At 45.4% G+C, this 13,540-nt stretch overlaps 1 protein-coding gene across 3 annotated transcripts in view; it reads left to right on the top strand.

The window, feature by feature from the left end:
* The window catches only part of LNX1 (ligand of numb-protein X 1), a 199,771-nt gene that overhangs the window by 17,021 nt on the left and 169,210 nt on the right, over positions 1–13,540 (top strand). Inside the window, exon 1 of one of the 3 annotated variants that reach the window (XM_026508887.4) lies at positions 7,668–8,103. The exons of 1 other annotated variant lie outside the window; for it this stretch is intronic. The gene's annotated coding sequence lies outside the window, so the exon portion shown is untranslated. Of the gene's footprint in view, positions 1–7,667; positions 8,104–13,540 lie in introns of those variants that run through there. One more of the 3 variants, XM_044387733.3, reaches the window with a different exon arrangement.

The raw sequence follows: 13,540 nt of genomic DNA, 5'->3' as shown, positions 1-13,540 counted from the left end.
TGAGAGAGAAGAAATGATTCATGTTATTTTAAGCCACTAAGTTTTAGTGCTTTGTCCTGCCAACATGAGATAATGAATGAGAGATGCAAATAATTTATGACCTGTGTGTGCGCTCGCACACACACACAAACACATGCGCACACACACAAATCCATCTCTATGTCTATATATATATTGATTATCCCTTGAGACCGGGAATAAGGGTCTGTGTGTGTGTTGTGTGTGTGTGTTGTGCGTGGGTGTGGGTGTGTGGGTGTGGGTGCGTGCGTGCTGTTGATGATAAGTGCCAAAGGGCAGGCGGACTTAACACTTTACTTGAGGCGCCTTTTTTTTGTAGTTGTTTGAGTTTTTTCATGCAGAATGTTGACTTCTGTGATTTTCTTAAACAAAAAAGAATTTATCTTGGTTTTTCAAAGCATTTTTATGTACACATGTATATGAGTGACTGGGGTGAAGAAGGAGGCACCAATCCATTTGAGAGCGTTCAGAGGCCACGTGGTATGCTTGCTCCGGACATTTAAGGTCTGGTAACTGCACAACGTGACCCGGCGGCGAGCAAGCACAGGCTTGCTGTACCGGGATGAATGCTCTCCGGCAAAGTAGAGCACGGAGACCCCAGTAATGAAGCAATGAGATTTAAGCATCCATGTTCCTTTTAAATGAGATTTTCCCAAAAAGACAACATCCAACCTAGTCGGTGGAATGCAATTAGTACATACAGATGGATCTAGTTTAGAACACTAAGAATCTGTTTGAAAAAACAAACACAAAATGGGGTCCAGCTGTCTGGACCAGTTTAGAGAATGCCGCATTTAAAAACAAATGCTCCTATATGTTTTCCAATCGCTTTTTCATTTGCAGTGTGGCTTTAAAAATCAAACACCCCAATCAATTAGTCAGTGCACCCAACCAGGCCTTTTCAAAATAAGGAATCTACAGGCTTTTGTTTCCTGAAAATAGAGGTAAGAGTCACAGAATCTTGGGATTTTTCCCAAAGTCTGCGATAACTCCACAAATTTCTTCCTGGATTGTAAGAAATCGGAGTGCACCTCACATTGTTATTTCTACTCATAATATTTATTATTGCTATTTTCATTTATTTATTAAGTGTTGACAGTATCCTCAGGGCTGGAAACAAAATCCTTGAGGAGACTGGAGTCTTTGCCTAATCGTGACAGTTTGGTTCCTTCTTCCTGACAGTCCCAGAACGTACAATATTTAGTCTCGTGGCATTTCAGAGCCCTGAAAGATAGTTTCACCTCAAAGGGAAATATCCCTAATTTCAAATAAGCATCAAATAAAGAAATATACACATAAAGCTGACATCTTCCTAATCCCTGGGGATCGTAAGCAGATTGCTCCAAATTTCTAATATTTGTGATTTAGTGGAAGAGTCTGAACTTACATGTTTTTCCTACTCTGATTAAAAACTCAGAGGCGTTGCAAATGAAATTTGATTTTTCTTGATGTAACAACTCACTTTGTTTATCCTGACTGCTTTTAGTCCAACCTCTGTCCCCAAGTCCCCTTCAAGGCAGTAATCTGGGGTACCTAATGGCTATAAATGTGAAAAGACAGAATTTCCCAGAGATTGCAAACTGAGTTTTCATGGGAAGCAGTTAAGAAGTACTACAGCCACTGCCAAGTAATCTGGAATTTACGGTGTACAGGTTTGGCCGCTCTGTCTGCCCAGCTCCAGGACTCTCTGTGGTTTTGAGCATCCCTCTACACCCTTCAAGGCCTGTTCCCTTCCACGATGCGATAGCTATTGGTGAGCAAAGCATTGCAAAACTATTCTACGGATGGCAAAAGTGTAGAAGAGAGACCCTAGATAGGGAGCTAGGCTGCATGGCCGTGCGTTCGATTGGGTTGACCCAAGGGCAAAGCCACTTAATATAAAATTCCTCGGGGAGTTGGCCTGGGTTTCACTGAAAACTCTAGGATATAGAAAGACTGGCTTTGTAGACAAGGAGAATGCCCGATTTACACACTTTCTCATTCCAGCGTGAGGTTTATTTTCACACGCACTTTATGCCCAGGTATAGAAAAGTTGTTTATAAAAGGAACGGATTCAAATAAAACACAAAGGGCTGACCCTGGGGGGGAACAGGTGTCCCTTTCTCATTGAGGACAGAAATAAAGAGCCAAAAACAGGGCTTAATATCGTATCTACCTTCTGAGAAGCTGGACTGAGAACTGTGCAGAGTTTCATGCCACCTTCCCTGAACTGTGAGAGACACAGCAGTCCCACTCCTCCAACCAGGGAGAGGAAGAAAGCGAGGCAGGAAAGCAGAGACCTGTGTCAGCTGGCCTGGCACCCCCATATGGCCTGCCTAAAACAGGGCGGCCGATGCTGCACGGGCAGCCCTTCCATCATCCAGGGCTCACCATGCGAAATCCAAGAGGCAAAGGGAAAGAGGCCCTTGCTTTCAATGCAGCGGCCCAACCCCCTTGAATAAGGGGGCCCAGGGAAAGACGGGCTCTCCTGTCTCACCAATCAGATCGGTCATTACTCCTCCTCTGGGGAGGAGGAAGACGGGAGCTGGGGAGGCACCTGGAAGTGCCATCTTGCTCCTTTCTGGGGGAATGAGTGGGAAATTCCTTTCGAAATACGGACAGGAATATAAATGTTTCCTGGCTCTGCCTCAACACAAATAAATACAACCCCCGGCCGAATAAATGGTCCCCTAGGCATTCCCAGTGTTGTCCAGCGCACGCTCCCCAGGGCCTAAGACGAGAAGTCAGGGAAGGTGTGGCTGGTGATGAGTCACCATATTTCTGAATTCACATAAAACACACAACAGGCAACTCTCACTTAGAAAATTTTGTTCTGACAGAGGTTTTTTTGTTGTTTTGTTTGTTTGTTTGGTATGTTGTTTGAATCTGGAACACATTTTCCCCATAAACTGATGTTCTAAATCTTTTTTTTTTTTTTAAGATTTTATTTATTTACTAGGGAGAGAGTGAGAGGGAGCGAGGGAACAGAAGCGGAGGGAGGGGTGGAGGGAGAAGCAGACTTCCTCCTGAGCGGGGAGCCCCATGTAGGGCTCAGTCATGACCTGAGCTGAGGGCAGACGCTTAACCAGCTGAGCCACCCAGGCGCCCCAAAATATGAGCATTTTAAAAGGAATTTCCACAGCACCGCTTCATCGAAAATGGAAGAAATTTTGTGGCCAATTTCAGAAGCACTTTACATCCAGGCTCTCCCTGATGTTCTAAATCTAAATGGTATTTCGTTTCCCAAAGCTGGCCCCCACGCAGTTTTATAACAGAACGGTTTCCACTCTGCCCTCTGTTTTCATGGGGAATGAATTACAAAATGTGACACCGGAAGCGAGACACACATTAGCCCCAGGTCCACAGCAGTCTGCCCCCCGCCCCCGCCCGTTTCTCCGGGCTGTGGAACAGCCGTCCCAGAAGCAATAGAAAGTGCTTCCACGGAAGGGAGGACCTGGTTAGAATTATTTGCTAGTTATTTGCTAGTTATCTGTACACAGGGAAAACTGTATCTGTTTCTGAAAAGAAGCAAGGGCTTCTTAGCTATTTAAGAAACTCTTCTTTAGGTGATGCGAGTTGAGAGGAAAAAAATTTTTTTTAATTATATTTTTTATTAGTTTTTTTATCTTAATTCCAGTGTAGTTAACATGCACTTGATGTTAGTTTCAGGTGTACTATCTAGTGACTCAGCCATTCTAGACATTACTCAGTTCTCCTCATGGTAAGTGTCCTCTTAATCCGCATCACCTATTTCACCCACCTCCCCCCAACCCCCTGTGACTGTCTGTCTGTTCTCTAGAGTTAAGGGAGAAAATATTTTCTTATTTAACTACTCATTCCTTCATTCAACTGGCCATGTGGTTGTGAGCAACACAGACACAGTTCCTGCTTTCATGGAAGGAAACCAAGTTGTAGGTGGAGGGGTGGGTGTAAGGGGGTAAATACTGTACTACAAAGGAAATGGGGGGGGTGTGTTGCAGGTGTCTCTAAGAAAGGACACTTGAGCTGAGACATGAAGAATGAGAAAGAGGCAGGGAGAGAGAGGGAGTTGGCATGGAAATTATTTTGGGGGGAAGAGGTGGCAGGAGAAGCCTGTAGGTCAGTACGAGCCAGTCCGGAAATAGCAAAGCTGTGAAATGGAGAAAATCTTGGAATGTTCAAGAAACTGACAGCAAGCTAGTATGGCTGGAGTGTGCCAAAGAAGGGGTGTCGCTGAGGGAACACTGGAGAGGTGAGCAGGGGCCAAATGATGCCAAACCTAGCTGGCCGGGTGAAGGATTCTGTATTTCCCCCTTGGTGCGCTGAAAAGCCTTGAGGCCTTTAGACAGGCTAGTAGCATAATCTGAATCACATTTTTCAAAGTCTAGGCTGGCTGGAATGTGGAGTATAGATTTGGTGGAGAGACTGGGGCGAGAAGGGAAGCAGGGAGGCCAGCCAGGGAGGCCAGCTAGAAGATTCCTACAGTAATCCAGGGGAGAGCTGGTGGAGGGTCAGCAGTTGTGGTAGTGGAAACAGGAGGCCATGGTTGCTGCTGATAGAAATTCTGGGCGGGGTGTTCACAGAACGCACTCATGGATTGGATGTGGGATGGGAGGACAGGCTGAGTAAGGGTTGACTCCCAGGCTAGGGCGCTTGGGGGGAGGAAAGGGGCGTTTGCTGGAGATGGACACAGAAGGAAGGGCAAGAAGGGCTTAAGAGTTGGCTTGGGGGCGCCTGTGTGGCTCAGTCGTTAAGCGTCTGCCTTCGGCTCAGGGCGTGATCCCAGCGTTCTGGGATCGAGCCCCGCATCGGGCTCCCTGCCCTGCTGGGAGCCTGCTTCTTCCTCTCCCACTCCTCCTGCTTGTGTTCCCTCTCTCACTAGCTCTCTCTCTCTCTCTCTCTCTGTCAAATAAATAAATAAAATCTTAAAAAAAAAAAAAGAGCTGGCTTGGACGGGGGGGAGTCTAAGATGGCCGTGTGACACTGAGAAGGCAGGTGGAACCTCAGAAGATTGGTTTGAGGCAGAGATACAAATATGGAGGTGTTGACATGGAGGTGGCAGGTGAAGGCTCCGGAGGGGGGGGCAGGGCTTTGGATTCTTCACTGCCTCCCCCAATGGTAGGCGCCGGTGGGAAAACTACCAGTTGTGTGCTGAGAGGAGGGAAAGGAAAGCAGCCAGTTCATAACAGTTCAGAGAAGCCATTTTTCTCTCTCCTGTTATGCTAAACCCACGTTCAGCCTACCATCTTGCAAGAGTGAAGCAGGCCTGAGGGAAACCTAGCTCAGGTTCTGACTTCTTTATCACAGAATACTGAAAAAGTTCTCCAATTTTACATTTCTCCGATGTCATATCCTTCCCTTCAAATGCACCAAACATGAAAACATTTTGTCTCTGGATAACTAGACAGGTGACTTCCTGGGGACACTCTAAAAATGGGCCCCTTTCCTCACACGGTGCAGTTATGTTTGCCTTCCAATGATGATCAGGGTTTTAACTGCATCTGGACATTTCTGCTGAGTTGGATCCTGTCACTCAGCTGGAATGTCCCACACCAAATGGAAAGGACACTAAAGCCACGGGGTTTGAGCAGACCCAGGGCTCCGCGCTGTGCGCTGCCAGGGAGTGAGTAATTCTGGCTTTGGAAAGGGCACATTTGTAAAGCTAAATTAATATGTCCTGTTTTTCATCTGTGACTTCGCTGCATTTCCAGTTTGAAACAGTGAGCTGCCTTGGTTACATGACCAGGCAAAAAAATGTTTTGGAGGTATGTGTGTTTATCGTTAATCCCAGAAGGGACTTAACTATTGGAAGTCGTTCAGTCAGCACTGATCCAGATGCGCACAGGAGACGAAGGTGAGATAAGATCCATCGCCTTCACCTTTCAGAATGGAAAACCCCGAAGCTTCTGACAGTCCCCAAATCTGTTGTCTTTATTCCCTGGTGGGGAAAAGCTGGCAAGCAGATGAGGAACATGAAAGACTCTGTGACATCAGCTCCCTTCCCACATTTTGATTTTTTTTGTTTCATACGATAAGGTTGAAAAGGCCCATTTGACTGTTATAAATCGCCTTTCCTCATCAAAGAACTCCCAGATCAGAGTCTATAAACATATCTGGACACGTGTTTAGTTGTAAACCACTGGGAAAGACGAAGGAAAGGATATCTCAAATCAAGGCCCAGCCCCTTTCCAATTTTATTACGGTAACTCCAATAAATAAATCTTTAGTCTCTGCTGAGAACGAAAAGCTGACCAACCTCAAGTGTCAAGGCCTATGTGGCCCCAGAGCAAAACACCCCGAAACTCCACCCAAATCCAAGGGTAACAAGGGTGAGCAACAGTGCTGATGTCGCAACTCCTATATTTACAAGAATGGACAACTTGGACCCCGCTGGGAGGCATCTCCTTGTCTCCTAATTAATGGTTTTACTTGCCTTTGATTGGTGGCCAGCTGCCCCAGGTAACCGCCATGGCACAGGAGAGCTAAATGCTAACAATTGGAAGTAAAGAGGAGGCCAATAAAACCGAAACACGTTGCAGTGTGACCTGAGGACTGGGAGCACATGTGCTGGCTTTTTTTCACCAAGCAGAAGTTTCCAGGCTATGAACTTCTTGTCATTCATCCCTTAGAGTCCTGATTAAAAGAAGTTCGTAACTGTTAGGCTCCTCAAATCAAAAGGACAAGCTCACAGACCATGATCAAAGCACACAGAGGGGCCAAGAGATTTGCAGGACACTTCCCTGTTGGTAATCAGAAACCCGGTGGAGAACCAGGTGTTCAGTGGCCAGCAGACCCCCTGTGGATGAGAGAAGGGAGGTTGCCCAGCCTATGTGTGTCCTACATACAAGTTATATAAAGATGGTGCCAAACTCACAGCCCCAGGGAGAGACCACTTAACTAAGCAATGCTCTGTGTTTCTGTTTAGATTCTATCCCTGGGGCTAAGGGTTTATTTAAGCAAGCTCATCACCAGAGATGTCAGTCCACAGAAGGGGCTCAAACGGATTGGTAGGAAAAGCAAGACCCAGAAAAGCACACTTCCAGAAAGGCAATTTTGACATTTCTAACTCTCTGGAGAGCTTTGCAGGAGCACTTTGCTCTCTAATCCTCAGTTTCTTCATCTATAAAATGGGAATGATAACTGTGGGATTATGTTGAGAATTAAATGAAATAGTGCAGGTCAGGGCATTAGCATGGGACCTGGCCGACAGCAAGCCCTCGATAGATGTTAGCAAAGCTGCTGCTGCTGCTGTTACTGACCGAGACGTTGAAGAGGGAGTAGAAGAAATCTTTACTTGAACAATAGTCCTGTATCTTTAGAGTTAAAAGTTTGAACTAGTATCAGCCATAAACTTGCTCTTTTTTTTTTTTTTTTTTTTTTGTCTACAAACATTAGTCAGTGTTCAGTTATAAGAGACACTGCCTATGGAAAATCGTTGAAAGTTTTGGCAAGGCATTGGAACGAGTCGGGATTGCTTGATTTGTCTAATATCAATTTCAGTGCATGCTTCTCTACATAATTAAAAATAAAAAGATGGCCAGGGTTCTGAGGCCTATCCAGGCAGTAGCCCCTGCCTATTTAGGAACTGGTCCCAGCATGATGATGTCCCAGGCCTAATGATGACCTCAAGGTGCAGTGACCCTGTGTTTACTTCCTTGCTGATTTCCCTTCCCTGGCTCCGAGCTCATTTTCCCATTGCCTGCAGGAAAACAACATCCAGGGGTGCGGTAGGACTGACTTGGCAGGCCTAAAGGTGAACAAAAGGATCCTGGCTTTAGAGAGAGCAGAAGGAAGTTCAAGGGAGCCTCAGCTGCAAGCATCCAGACCAGAACAGATCTGTCACTGATGCTAATGAGCACTGCTCTGTGGGGGGCTGCTCTCCCTCGAAGCCCCTCAGAGGCTGCTCTCGGGTTCATGGATTAGCATGATACAAAGCCTTGGAGAAGGGGCCCGAGGTGAGCTGATTAAGTCCAAGGCCAGTGGTTTTCACACATGTCTGGAAGAGGAGACACAGGAAAAGAAAAGAAAATTTCCCTGGTCTACTACTGAGTCAGAAAAGCTCAGCTCCCAAACGGACTGTCCTCTGAGGCCTCACACATTTGGGGACTGATTCACAATGCAGCAAAGGTAAGAGGCCTGGTTCCCCCACCAGGTAACATCTCATATCTCAAGCAATTTGAGAAACCTGGCTTCTGACTGTCCCACCCGTAGCTCTATGACACACACACACACACACACACACACACACACACACCCACCCCAGGTTGTTGAAGAGAACTTAGAAAGGTTTGTTCATGTCTTTTTCGAGACATTCCAGAAAGGCCCTCAGGATATTTACACTTTTAATGTCGGATTTCTTTCTTTCTTTCTTTCTTTTGTTTTGCACCAGTCTTCATAAGAAACTTCTTCCTATATTTGCAGAAATAAAAACTGCCTTTTTATTTTATTTTTTACCGATTCAGAACACATCCACATATTTCGTTTCATTTCTGTAGTAGAAACAGGCATTGCCATTGCAGTGTGACTCACGAGGACATTTAGGTCCAGAGAAATTTGACTTGCCTGTTAGCCTGTGGGTAGGTAAGTAACAGAGAGCACATCTGACCTCCTTTCCTGCCTCTTTGCAGTAGAATGGTGACTCTACCTTCTGATTTTTCAGTTTGTTTGTTTGTTTCTTTAAAGAGCATGAGCAGGGGGGAGAGGGAGAGAGAATCCTCAAGCAGGCTCTCTGTTGTACGTAGAGCCAGACTTGGGGTTCAATCCCAGGACCCCAAGATCATGACCTGAGCTGAAATCAGGAGTTGGACACTCAACTGACTGAGCCCCCGGGGGTCCTGGTGACTCTACTTTTTAAACCAAATACCAGACTATATTCTCTGCCATGTATTCTGGCAAATGATGTGATGAGAGGATAGGATTTTAGAAATTGAAACTCTCCTAGAAAATCTAGAGATAGAGTATCCAGTGCCATATGCCACCTTGTTATTTATCACTGTTTACATCCATCCCTGGGCATTGAATGGTCCAGTTCGGGAAATGTTGATAAACTACATCCTTGGTGCCCAGCGCTGGTTCTCATGTCAGCGCCTGATGCAGGCCATGTTTCCAAGGAGTGCTGAAGGAGGGCAGTGTGGGGATGAGGGCGGAGGATGTATGTGGGAAGACCCTCCACAGGACAGGAACTTCACAGTTGAGCTTGGCATAAAGAGGGGACTTTGAGGCAGAGCATTTCAGATTGGTACAACTCCTCACGGAAGTTGCTCAGGGAGCAATTATAGCAAGATGGCGGCAACAGAGCCGGGGGTGAAGAGCACATTATGGGAATTAGGCTTGAATCCTGGTTTTACTGCCTACTTGCTCTGTGCCCTGGAGTAATTCAGTTAACCCTTGTGACCTCAGTTTTCTGATATGTAAAATGAGAATAATGGTAACACCTAGTTCATGGAGTTGTCTTAAGGTTTAAATGAGATAAGGCGTGTAAAGCCTTTGCTGGCACATAAGAAGCGCTCAATAAGTGCTATTGTAATTACCCTGTGCCCGGTTCCATGGGAGACACTAGAATGCGGATAAGAGGAGCTCTACTCTCAATCTGATCAAACATCGTGACTCTGTTGTGTGCAGCCAACTATCTACAGTGCAGTAAGTGCCCTGGGACCATGGATGGAAGGATCTGTGAGGTGTTGGGTGGGTGTTCTGGGCAACCTGTTGGGGGAGGCAGAAAACGGCTTCCCAGTAGAGGCCCTGTGTGTAGGGAGGTAGCAGGAGATAGTGAAAAGAGCTGCACAGATGTGATTTTGAATCCCAGCTTCATCCTCAGCCACAGACGCACATAGCACAACTGTCTTCGTGCGCTGGGGCTGCCGTAACCAAACACCACAGCCCATGTGGCTTACACAACGAAGTTATTTTCTCACAGTTCTGGAGGCTGGAAGTCCAGGATCAAGGTGTTGGCAGGTTTGGCTCCTTTTATTTATTTTTTTTATTATTATTTTTTTGGATTTTCTTTTTTTTTTATTATAATAATATATTTTTTTGTTATGTTAGTCACCATACAGTACATCCCTAGTTTTTTTTTTAATGATTTTTTATTATATTATGTTAGTCACCATACAGTACATCCCCGGTTTCGGATGTAAGGCTCGATGATTCATTAGTTGCGTATAACACCCAGTGCACCATGCAATACGTGCCCTCCTTACTACCCATCACCAGCCTATCCCATTCCCCCACCCCCCTCCCCTCTGAGGCCCTCAGTTTGTTTCTCAGAGTCCATAGTCTCTCATGCTTCATTCCCGCTTCTGATTACCCCCCTTTCTTCTCCTACCGATCTTCCTACTTCTTATGTTCCATAGATGAGTGAAACCATATGATAATTGTCTTTCTCTGCTTGACTTATTTCACTTAGCATTATCTCCTCCAGTGCCATCCATGTTGCAGCAAATGTTAAGAAATCGTTCTTTCTGATAGCTGAGTAATATTCCATTGTATATATGGACCACAACTTCTTAATCCAGTCATCTGTTGAAGGGCATCTCAGCTCCTGCCACGATTTAGCTATTGTGGACATTGCTGCTATGAACATTGGGGTGCATATGGCCCTTCTCTTCACTACGTCTATATCTTCGGGGTAAATAACCAGCAGTGCAATGGCTGGATCATAGGGTAGCTCAATTTTTAACTTTTTAAGGGACCTCCACACCGTTTTCCAGAGTGGCTGTACCAGCTTGCATTCCCACCAACAATGTAGGAGGGATCCCCTTTCTCCACATCCTCTCCAGCAATTGTTGTTTCTTGCCTTGTCAATTTTTGCCATTCCAACTGGCATAAGGTGGTATCTTAGTGTGGTTTTGATTTGAATTTCCCTGATGGCTAATGATTTTGAACATTTTTTTCATGTGTCTGTTAGCCATTTGTATGTCTTCATGGAAAAGTGTCTGTTCATATCTTCTGCCCATTTTATGATTTGTTTATTTGTTTCTTGTGTATTGAGTTTGAGAAGTTCTTTGTAGATCTTGGATACCAGTCCTTTATCTGTAGTGTCATTTGCAAATATATTCTCCCATTCCGTGGGCTGCCTCTTAGTTTTTTTGACTGTTTCCTTGGCTGTGCAGAAGCTTTTTATCTTGATGAAGTCCCACAAGTTCATTTTGTCTTTTGTTTCTCTTGCCTTTGGAGATGTGTCATGAAAAAGGTTGCTGTGGCTGATGTCGTAGAGGTTGCTGCCTATGCTCTCCTCTAGGATTTTGATGGATTCCTGTCTCACATCGAGGTCTTTCATCCATTTGGAGTTTATCTTTGTGTATGGTGTGAGAGAGTGGTCAAGTTTCATTCTTTTGCATGTAGCTGTCCAATTTTCCCAGCACCATTTATTGAAGAGACTGTCTTTTTTCCACTGGATGTTTTTTCCTACTTTATCAAAGATTAGTTGCCCAAAGAGCCAAGGGTCCATTTCTGGGCTCTCTATTCTGTTCCATTGGTCTATGTGTCTGTTTTTGTGCCAGTACCATGCTGTCTTTGTGATCACAGCTTTGTAGGCTCCTTTTAGGCCATTCTTCTTGGCTTGCAGTTGGTCGTCTTCTTGCTGTGTCTTCATGTGGTCGTCCCTCTGTGGGTGTGCACCCCTTGGTCTCTCTCTGTGTGTTCAAATTTCTTCTCGTAAGGACACCTGTCAGATTGGATTAGGCCCCACCCTGATGGCCTTATTTGAACTTAATAACCTCTAAAGGTTCTGTCTCCAAATGCAGTCACAGTCTGAGATACTGGGGATCAGGATTTCAACGTGTGAATTTGGGAGGACACAGTTCAGCCCACAGCAATGATCAAGTAACAAACCTCTCTGAATCTCTATTTCCTTTTTTTTTTTTTTTAAAGATTTTATTTATTTATTTGACAGAGAGAGAGAGACAGCCAGCGAGAGAGGGAACACAGGCGGGGGGAGTGGGAGAGGAAGAAGCAGGCTCATAGCGGAGGAGCCCAATGTGGGGCTTGATCCCAGAACACTGGGATCACGCCCTGAGCCGAAGGCAGACACTTAACGACTGAGCCACCCAGGCGCCCCTGAATCTCTATTTCCTTATCTATAAAATGGGGACAATAGTTATCAAGGAGAACCATTGTGAAGATTATTAAAAGGACCCATAAAAGGATACACATCCCAGTCTCGGGCCCACGGGGGATGCCTGACAGGCTGTGGTTGTCATTATTAGCACTGTGGGCCAAACCCCAAATGAATGTGGAGTCCCCTGCACAATCCACATTCCAGATGAACACTGAAGAACTGGCCTCTAGTTAGTTATGCCATGGGCTTTCTAAGAGGACAGAGGAGCCTCAGTATTTCTACTTCTTGGTTCTGGCAGATGAGCCCCTCATCAGATAAGTCAAATGGCCGGTGTGATCAGCCTTGCACATGTCTCTAGTTATTCAGGAATCTCTCCATTCTTCACTACATGAGTGGGATGAGAATACTTCTCTTTTGGACCTCGTCAGAGAACCAACACGTACAGACAGACCCTGATCCTGCTTCTGGGTGCTTGTGCTCTGGAAAGTTTGGAAAACGTTATCATTCCAACCTAACGTGTTCATTACAGGTAGCTGTAGCTACAGATAGAGATGCAGAATAGACGTAGGTACGTATGTATGTGTGTAGAAAAACCTCAGACTTCTAGAAAAGTCGCAGGTATAGTATAGTACGAAGAATTCTACCCTGTATCTTCCCTGAATCCTTTGAGAGTAAGCTGCCAAAACAGCACCTCCTCTCCCCATGTACGTTAGTGCACGTTTTCTATACACAAGGACCTTCTCCCACATGACCACAAAGTCAGGAAATCAATGTTGATATATTCCTATTATCTCATCCTCAGACCCCAGCAAGTTTTCATCAGTTGCCACTTTTGTTAATTATTTTTAAAAAATATGTATTTGAGAGAGCGCGCACGCACACGCATGCAGCACAAGCAAGGGGAGGGGCAGAGGGAGAATGAGAGAGTCCCAAGCAGACTCTGCGCTGAACACAGAGCTCGATGTGGGGCTCCATCCCACGACCCATGAGATCACGACCTGAGCCAAAACCAAGAGTTGGACACCCAGCCGACTGAGCTACTCACGCACTCCCATCAGTTGCCCCTTAATCCTCAGACCAAGTTTTCAGAATCAAGGGTTGTATTTGCTGTCACCAACTTCTTTGCTCCAAGAGCAAACCTTCTTCAGGATTTACTTCACTTTCATGACCTTGATATTTAAAAAAATATAGGCCAGTTATTCTGCAGAATGTTCCTTAATCTGGGTCTGTCTGAGTCTCCTTGTGCTCCGATTCAAGTTTTAATACCTTGGCAAATAACATCACAGAAATGATGCTGTGTTCCTCTCATTGTGTCCTGTCAGGTGGCCGGTGATTTTAAACTTCACTGAAATGACGAAAGTTGCGTCTGCCAGGGCTCTCCACTGTAAAGTTACTCTTCTTTCCATTTTAATTCATAAGTGTTCTGCAGAGTACTTGAAGTTACGTAAGTGTCTCATTCTTAATCCAAAGTTCCATGTGCCCTTCTGACATGTTCCCGTCATTCTT

The sequence above is a fragment of the Ursus arctos genome, unplaced genomic scaffold (assembly GCF_023065955.2).
Source record: "Ursus arctos isolate Adak ecotype North America unplaced genomic scaffold, UrsArc2.0 scaffold_9, whole genome shotgun sequence".
NCBI lineage: Eukaryota > Metazoa > Chordata > Mammalia > Carnivora > Ursidae > Ursus > Ursus arctos.
Note: the sequence above shows the minus strand (reverse complement) of the source record. Positions and strands in the feature narration are given on the sequence as shown.